The sequence below is a fragment of the Nematolebias whitei genome, chromosome 10 (assembly GCF_014905685.2).
Source record: "Nematolebias whitei isolate Nwh7 chromosome 10, NemWhi1, whole genome shotgun sequence".
Lineage (NCBI taxonomy): Eukaryota > Metazoa > Chordata > Actinopteri > Cyprinodontiformes > Rivulidae > Nematolebias > Nematolebias whitei.
Window position 1 is genome coordinate 34810489 of NC_056507.1, and position 9732 is coordinate 34820220.

A 9732-nucleotide genomic window follows, 5' to 3' on the forward strand; every position below is an offset into this window, starting at 1 on the left:
CTGCGGTCTACACTCATCTCCAGGCCAGCGATCACTCTTTCAGGGATGAAGATGTGCACATCCTGGACAGAGAGGAACGATGGTTTGAGAGAGGAGTAAAGGAGGCCATCTTTGTGAAAAGAAATCGTCCATCATTAAACAGGGGTGGAGGCCTGCGGGTTCAACTGTCCCCCTCTTACAATGCTGTGATTGCTAGTATCACTCAGCCCTCTGTGAATAGTAAACAGCCATCAGTGTGCTAATGATCCATTGTTAGGCTGATGGTCCTTCTTGAGCATGTGATCAGCTGGTTTTGGTTGTCAGCAGCAAACTGGTTGATCCACTCTGAGACGGTGCTATTTAAGAGACTGAGCTGAATACAGCACCTCAGACTGAGGAAGTCTTTATGATGAGAGACGAAACGTTTCTAGATTTCTTTTGCTTTGTTTTGCTTTTGTTTTTTTGAATGTCCAGAGGACCAGATTGAACTTTTTTGGATAAACATATGATTATTTGACACAGGCACCAAAAGCAGTAACTTTATATAGTTAAATGCCCTCCTGAACTGGTTCCAAATTTTAACCACCCAAGTCACAGTTGGGTTAGAAGTGTAGGTTGATATTGATTGTTTAAAGGGCAGCTGAGAGCAGAGTAGTGCAGAAAGAGAGCTGGATCTAATTGAGGCCATTAGCAAGGCCGCCCAACTAGGAGAAGGGATGTCCTTACCCAATCAGAATAGAAGGGCTCTGATATTAGATGCCCAATAATAGTGCATTAAGTTAAGCGACATGTATCCAAGCCTTTGAGGCAGATGCAGGACTCTTTTGGCAATCTGTGGGTGTTTCTAATTCCAAATAAATGCTGATAATTGGCTGTTCAGGTTGATAAACATCCAGGCTTGATTACTGCAATGCGCTTCTCTTTGGAATCTGTCAGTCCTCCATTGCATGTCTACAACTGGTCCAAAATGCTGCAGCCGATTTTTACATGGTACAGGCCATAGAGAGCACATTACACCAGTTTTGGCCTCCCTGCACTGGATCCCCATTCACCTTCGGATGCAGTTCAAAATACTCATGTATGTTTTTAAATCACTGAACAGTTCTGCCCCATCTTATCTCACTGATCTTCTGCAGCCATATGTCCCACCGCACTCTCTGAGGTCAGCAGACCAGATACTTCTTTCAGTTCCAGGAACCCGTCGCAAGCTCAGAGGTGACAGGGCTTTCTCTGTTGCAGGTCCAAGACTGTGGAATGAGCTGCCACTGCGTGTCAGGCAGGCTCCCACACTCACAGTTTTTAAGTCTCGCTTGAAAACCCACTTTTATTCCCTTGCCTTTGACATGGTGTGGTTTGTTTTGATCCTGTCTTTGTTCTACAGTATTGGCCATTTAGTTATTATCTACTGCTATTTGTATCTATATTTTTATTTTATGTTTTCCTGTCCGCTGTGCTTGTTTGTTTCTATTGTACAGCACTTTGTTTGGCCTTGCTGCTGTTTTAAGTGTTTTATAAATAAAGTGGTATAATATGGTAAAAAGAAGGATTTAGTAAGGCAGATTGGCAAATTCTGAAACAAATGTAAAAATTTAGGTAGGATATAAATTTTTATAGATCTTCTTCTGCCCCCTAGATTGTGAGGCAGAGACTGCCATCTAGCAATGTCCTGAATAATTGGTTTTATAGAGGTTCCTATGATCTCAGGCTACCCAGATCCCAAGGTATTTAAATTTTTTAAAACTAATTTTAAAGGAAATAGTGTCCAGGATTTTCTTTTCTATAGAGGTCATAGACATAATTTCACTCTTTTCGAGGTTAACCCTATAACCAGATAACCTTCCAAATTTTTGAAGCAAGTTAAGTAGTTCAGGGACACTGGTAAGGGGATCTGATATGTATAAAAGTATGTTGTCCGCATATAAAGAGACCGTGTTCTATACCTAGTTGATTTATCGCGCAAATAAAAGTGGTGAGAGCAGGCATCTCTGTCGTGTACACCGCTGCAGTTTACAATAGGAAGATATGTTGCAGTTGGTGCAGACCATTGTCATTCGGGAGGTATACATCAGCTTCACCCATGATATAAATGTGTGACCAAATTTAAATAACTTTAAAGTCTCGAAGAGGTAATCTCACTCCACCCAGTCAAATGCTTTTTCCGCATCTAATGAAATAATGACTTCATCACAGGTGTGATGGGGTGGGCCAAGAGTGTACAGTATGTCAAGTAACCACCTAACATTGAAGAAAGCCTGACATGTTTAACAAACCCAGTCTGACCAGGCGAGACAATAGTGGGGACCACCCGCTCCAGTCGTTTTGCCAGGACCTTTGCAAGACATCAAAGTTCATGCTCAATCATCCAGGTACCAAATCCAACAATGCTCAGTCAGGTCATCTGGACAGAAACTGACTGAGCATTATTGGATTTGGTACCTGAATGATTGAGCATGAACTTTGATGCCTTGATCCACTTTAGCTGTGGCTGCCTGCTTGGGAGGAGTTGACGGAGGGCAGGACAGCCCCCAAAAAACATCTTATCTCCAGCAAACTGGTTGGTCCACTTAAGGAGTGTACTGCTTGGTGGGGAAACAGTTTACTTGGGACTCCTTAGACTGATGAAGCCCTCCAGATAGAGAGCGAAACGTCTCTACAAAAAAGAAACTGTCCAGATGACCTGACTGAGCATTATTGGACCTTTGCATGAATTTTGACATCAGTATTTCAAAGCGAGATGGGTTTACATGAGCTGCAGTTTAGAGGGTCTTTCTTAGGTATCAGCGTGATTACAGCTTGGCGCATGGTCAGTGGCAATGTCTGTGCAGCAAGTGATTCCTCAAACACAGACCTCAATAAGGGTGAGAGTAGGCTTGAAAATGTCTTTAAAAAACTCAGATGGGAAGCCATCTGGTCCAGGGGATTTCCCTTTTTGCATATCATTAATTGCGGAGTTAATCTCAGCCACAGAGAACTCCCTCTCCAGGTCTTCAGTGAGAACAGGAGCCACTGAAGGAAATTTAAGATTTTCAAAGAAGTCCTTCATGTCTGATACGCCAGCTGTTGACTCAGACATGTGCAATGACTGATAAAAATTTACTAAAAAGTATTAATTTCAGCGTTATCATGGCATGCAGTTCCCTGTTCATTATTTACTACTGTAATAGTTTGGTTGACTGACTGTCACCGCAACTGATGTGCAAGCAGGTGCCCAGCATTTTTTTCGTGTTTGTAGTAATCCTGTCTAGATTCAGAAATTATACACTCTGCCTGATGAGTAGACAAAGTATTAAACTCAGTTTGAAGTACTTTGTAATAAACATTTTTTCATTAGATCCTGTGAGGGGGAGTGGCTATATAGTCTGTCTAATTGCAGTATCTCATCTGTTATTTGTTTTAGCCTCGCCGACCCCTTCTTCTTTTTTGTTTGCACAGTAAGAAATTATTTGATCCCTCAGGTAGGCCTTTAATGCCTCCCAGATAGTACAGAGTAGTGTTCTTGGTGTTCAGTTAACTTTGAGGAAAATTTCAATTTCAGATGTAAGAAACTTAGTAAAGTCTTCCTCGAACAATAGTAAGGGGTTGATTATCCAAGGCTGATATACTGATTTTGTGACTGGGATGCACAATTTCATAAGTGGACCATGGTTCAAGATGACCATAGCTCCATCATCACATTCCTCCACTAAAGGCAAAATGTGTTTATCAAGAAAAAAATAATCATTTCGAGAATACGTCTTATGGACTGGAGAAAAAAATGAGAATGATCTTGAAGTAGGGTTACGGAAGCACCACATATCAGCCATGTCATATGATTTAGGTTGTTTTCACACCTGATAGTCTGGTAGACTCGGTTCAGTTGGGGACCAATATTCATAACATTTTGTTTACATTTGAGTTGGTGCGTTTGCATTCACACTGCACTGTGCAGTCGAGCCAACCTGTTGAACCAACCTATTCCCCCGCTCGCCTGTGGAAGCGCTGCACCAAGAACTACTGAAAGAAACGACACAAAAACCTCTGAAGACACTTCTTCTGGAAATAAAAACAAAAACGGAGTGGCATCAAGTTTTAGCAGTTTAAGGAGTTATATTTTGTCATTTTTCAACAATGGACTCAGCATGAGCAGAAGATGAGGCAGAAGACCATGGAGAATGTTGTTTTTCACACAAGGCAGCTGACGGCTCCATATGAGGTAAGAGAAATGCGTGTTTGTTTGCCCTGCACTGTACTCCACTTCTGGCTTGTGGAGCGGGGCCCGGTCTGTTTACATTCACACTGTACTCGAACCGTGCTGGAGTTCTCTTCTACCGGACCGAGACCTAGGTTTTAGCCCGGGCCAGAGTTCGCCTTTTTGTTCCATGACAGAGTTTGATGGCGCGTTCACACCTCCCAAAACGAACCGGACTTCGTAGGAAAACGAGCTAGAGTTCGATTAAAGCGGACTAAACAGGGCTGGTGTGAATGCATCCTTAAGGAATGGAGTCCCTGGAGGCCAATGAATTGATTAGGTGAGCAGACTTAGTCAGAGTAGTTTTCCCCATTGAACTGTGGTCAAGGGATGAAAGCACACAATTTGTGTCACCACAAGGTTTTTTGTTGACAAATTCGGTATTGTAATGATCCATGAGGAGTCACTGCATTGTTACATGTTTATTATTCCTGTTGCACTGTGACTGGTTCTTGCATATGATATATTCTGTTGTGCTGCAGGGGTTGTTGGGAAATGAGTATGGGGTGGGGTTTCATGGCTCTGTCTGTGTGATGCAGCAGGATGCACCTGTTGTTATGCTGAAGAGCTTTGGTGTGAGTTATGGCCGAACAGTGACTCGGAGTTATTTGACCTGTAATCATTGTTCCTGAATAAATTGTTAGTAAGAGCAAAGCGTCTGATGCTTGCGTGACCGTGTCAAACTTACATTGGTGTCAAAAGTGAAATTACGAGCTACCACTGAAGCTTCCGGCAGCACTAATCACAGTTGGAGACTGATGTTGGCGGACAAGATTAAGAGGGAGAAGCTGGAGATGGAAGCCCGGCTGCATTCCACCGCTCATAAAGTGAGAGAAATGGTGCTGTAAATGTCTGCTGAGGCTGGATTCTTGCCAGGTTTGGCTAGAAATGAGAACATTTCCCACCATGACCGCACTTTCGGCGGAATAGAGTCGAACTCGCGTGACACATCATCACGTGATGTAAACAAAGAGGGTGGCGCCCAGGGTCGCGAAGTAGCAGCAAACATAAAAACACCCAAGTTCAATGGAAAGACGCCATGGGAAGGTGTTTATTACTCAGTTTGAACTGTTAGCTGTTGCAGCTGGCTGGGATGGATGAGGAGAACAAAGCATGCAATTAGCTTTATGCCTGTGTGAAGATGCAGCTGCCGAGCAAAGAGGAGAGGAAAGACTATTCTGCTCTAGTTGGAACACTATAGAGATGGTTTGGACAGTATAACCAGCCAGTGCTGCTGGGATCAGAGTTTCACAACAGACACAGATAACCTGGGGAGCCCCTTCCTCTTCTGGCCCATGACATCAAGTGTTTCTGCAGGAGGACTTATGACAAATGCCACCTACAGTGCAGGCAGAGCTCACTCTGGATCAGTTCCCTCAGGCCCTCAGTCCCAAAAAGCTCCAAATACAGACTCAGCTTGCACGTCCAGACACACTTGGTGCAGCCCTAAAGTTGACGCTGGGAGATGCTGACAGGATCCATCGGTGGAAATGAGGATGCACCGATAGTGAGGGCAATGGCTGCACCTGTCTAGCAGTTGGGGAGAAAAGGGGGACCACTCAGTAGAATGTAGACCACTGCTTATCAGTCATCTGCACCACAGGGTGGCCCATGTCGTTGACCACAGAGCTGCTGGGGATGTGGGCAAGTAGGCCACCTCATCAGGCAGTGTCCCAGGTTTGCAGCCATGCCGATAAATGCCCAAGAGCCTGTGTAGTGCATGGGCCTGTGAGACCAACACCCCCAGCCTGGCACCATCTCCACCAGGCACAGTCATTGCCATGGGCTGGACACAAGTGGGCAATTTTTGCCACATTCCAGTGGTGGTCGCCAGGGTGCCTTGTACAGCACTCCTGGACACAGGGTCCAAAGCAACACTGGTTTGACCTGACATCCTCCCTATTGGAGCTGCTGTACAGGCAACTGATGTATAGCTTAAGAGAATGACTAGTGACCTGACCCCCATAAGAGGGAGGGAAGTGTTCCAGTTTAAAGTGGAAGATCTTGTTGTGCCTTATGCTGCCTGGGTGGCAGACATGCAGGACACATGCATCCTTGTGTTAGACTTTTTATGAGTCATTGGTGGTATGCTCGACCTGGAAAAGGGCTTCTTAATACTACTTGAAGGAAAGAGTGTACAACTCATCTCCCCCTTGTTGTGCCCAGCCCCTGAGGTAGTAGCTGCTTACACCTCAGAGACTCTGGCATTGCCTCCAGCTGAACAACAAGCTGAAGAGCAAGAGAGGTTGTCTGCAGTGAAAGAAATCTGGTCCAAGAACTGTGAGAGGCAGTAATAGCAAGAAAGTCTGTGGCAGGTGCTGTTGGAGTTTAAGGACACTTTTGCCCTTAAAGAGAGTGAAGTAGGTCTGGCACACTTGGTGTAACACATCATTGACACTGGGGATATGTGTCCTATTAAAGTGTGCCCTTGTTGCCTACCCTTAGTTCTCCAGGAGGTTGCTGACAGAGAACTGAATGAGATGATCAAGACAGGCATCATAGAGCCATCTGACAGCCCTTGGACCCCTGCTGTGGTGATGGTACACAAGAAAAATAGCCCAATGATGTGCTTCTGTATATCCTACAGATCACTCAATACAGTCATAAAAAGGGATTCTTATTCCCTTCCCAGAATAAATGTATCTCTGGACTTGGTAGCAGGTTTTTTTGGTTTTCCACACTGGACCTGTGAAGTGAATACTGGCAGGTGCCATTGTCCCCAGAGTCTAGACCAAAGACAGTCTTCTGTATCAACAGGGGACTGTGGCAGTTCAGAGTACTAAGCTTTTACCTGTGCAATGCTCCCGCCACATTTGAGATACTTATGGAAAGAGTGCTGGCTGATGTCCCATGACAACTCTACCTTGATGACCTGGTGCACGGGAGCTCCTTTAATGTTGCTCTAGACCCCCTGAGACATGTGCTGGGGAGAGTGACTGCTGCAGGCCTGAGGCTACATCCAGACAAGTGCCACTTCATGAGTAGGGAGGTGGAGTTTCTGGGCCACAATCTGGGCTGTGAGGGCATCAGCAGTTTAGAGGAAAAGGTGCACACAACTAAGGACTGGCTCACTCCGACAGACCAAGTTCAACTTGAAAGCTTCCTTGAGTTGGCCTCCTACTACAGAAGATTTGTGAAGGACTTTTTCTCAATAGCTGCACCATTTTCCACCTGCTGCAGAAGACCTGCAACTTCACCTAGACTCCAGACCGTCAGCAGGCATTCAACAACCGCCGCAGATCCCTTGACAGAGTCTCCAGTCCTTGCCCCACTAGACCTCAACCTGCCATTTGTCTTGGACACAGATGCCAGTAATGTGAGACTGGGAACTGTGTTGTTACAGATTGGGCCCAATGGTGAGATAGCAGTAGCGTACTATAGCCAAGTCCTGAATAAGAGTGAACGATGTTACTGCGTTACATAGCGAGAGCTTCTGGCTGTGGTGGTGGCGGTGAGACATTTTAAGTACTACCTGTGTGGCACACCATTTATTATCAGAACCGACCATGCTGTCCTCTAGTGGCTGATGTCCTTCAGGGAGCCCGAGGGGCATGTGGATCACTGGTTGGAAGAGCTCCAGAGCTTTAATTTCACTGTGGAGCATAGAGTAGGAGCATGTCATTCCAACGTAGATGCTCTGGGAAGTCTGCTCTTTTCCTACCAAAGCACTTTGGTAACAGTTTCTGTTTTAAATGTGCTCTATAAATAAATCTGACTTGACTTGACTTGACTCTGTCTGATCCATGTGCTGTAACAGACTGTTGTCATTGTAAAAAACAAGAGGAGAGGGAGCTCACAGCAACAGACAGCACAGCGCAGCTCTGGTACAAGGTGCTCCAGGTACTTGATGTGACAGAGTGGAGGGCAAAGCAAGAGCAAGACCCTAACCTGCTGCCAGTCCTACAATGGCTCGAGGGTAAGCAGCGACCCAACTGGGATGAGGTCACTGGATTTCAATCACCACCAAGGGGCTGTGGGCCAAGATCAATGCTCTGATGCTGAGTGAAGGGGTGTTGCCGTGTGTCTGGAATGATCCTGCCACAGGAGAGGAGGGGTGGCAGGTTGTGGTGCCGAGATAATTGAGGTCAACTGTGCTGGGTCCCATCACAGAGGCACAGGCTTTGGTCACTTCGGTGTCACTAAGATCCTATGCCGCATCGGCCAAGGCTACTACTGGGGTCAGCAACAGAGGGATGTGGAGAGCTTCTGCCATAGCTGCAACTCCTGTTCCTCACACAAGGGGCTGTTAGACCAGTCTCGTGCCCAGCTCCAACAGCAACTAGCGGGAGCGCCGATGGAATGAGTGGCTATGGACATCATGGGCCTGTTTCCCCACACAGATAAGAGAAACCACTATGTCCCCACCGCCATGGATAATTTTACGGGTCCTGAGTCGACTGCCCTGCCCCTACACCATCACTCTATCTTAACATGTGATTCTCGACCTGCCATTGTGCATCTGTTCCTTTCAAATCCAGCTGGTCGAAGCAGATGGCTGCTTGTCCTGAGCCTGGTTCTGCTAAAGGTTTCTTCCTCATGAGGGAGTTTTTCCTTTCCACTGTTGCCTTCATGCTTGCTCAAGATGAGAGTTCTGCAATGGAATTAAATTCAAAGCAGTTTGCTCCTCAGATAAATAATGTTAAATTATTATTTTTATATATGAATTCATTCATGTGGGATTCCTGGGTTTTGTCTGTCACTCACTCTTCCTTCCATAGCTAATCACCTGTAACTGGACGGGTGGATTCAGCCTGGGTGTCTTCTTGCCTGGCTGTGGCTGCAGTCTGGTGCTTGGCTGGGGTCTGGGCTGTGGGGGGCTGTGGGTGGGGGGTGTATTGGGGGCTCTCATTCGGGTGGCTCTGCACTGTGGGCCCGGGGGTGTCTGGGCATGTTAGACGTGTGTCCTCCCTTGTGTGGGGTACTCTCATTGTGGGTGTTGCTGTGGTGGACTGGTCGGTTCTTTTGTGAGGGTGGGGGTGCGCTCTCGGTCATCATGGTGCACTATCTGCGGCTGTTCGGGCACTCCTGGCTGATTGTTGCTGTTGGAATTTGGTGGCTTCTTTGGTCGGGGGGCTGGGTGTTGAGCTGGGGATTGGGTTGTGGGGTCTGGATGGTCTCGGTGGGGGGTTGGGCCGCTGGCCCCTGTTTTGGTCGGTCCTCGGGGCTATGTGCCAGTCCGTGGCCTGTGTCCCTGGTGGTGTGGATGCCTCCTGCTCCTGGATGGATGTACTGGAGCCTCCCTCCTCTGGTAGATCTTGGAGAATGGGGGTGCCTATTGGGGTCAGTGGGGGAGCTGACCCCCTTGGAGGGCATTGCCACCTCAGTTCTTCTTCCCCATCCTGACATCTTTCTCTGCCCACTCCATCACACCACCACTCAAGCAGGGCCTTGGGGTTCAGGTGTACTACTGAGCTGCGGGGAGTATCCTCCATCTCCATGGTTCGTGGAGACCTGGGCCCCAATTTTATTAAACAACCTAGACACTCACATATAACATTCTCACAACACATGCATATATATGGTTT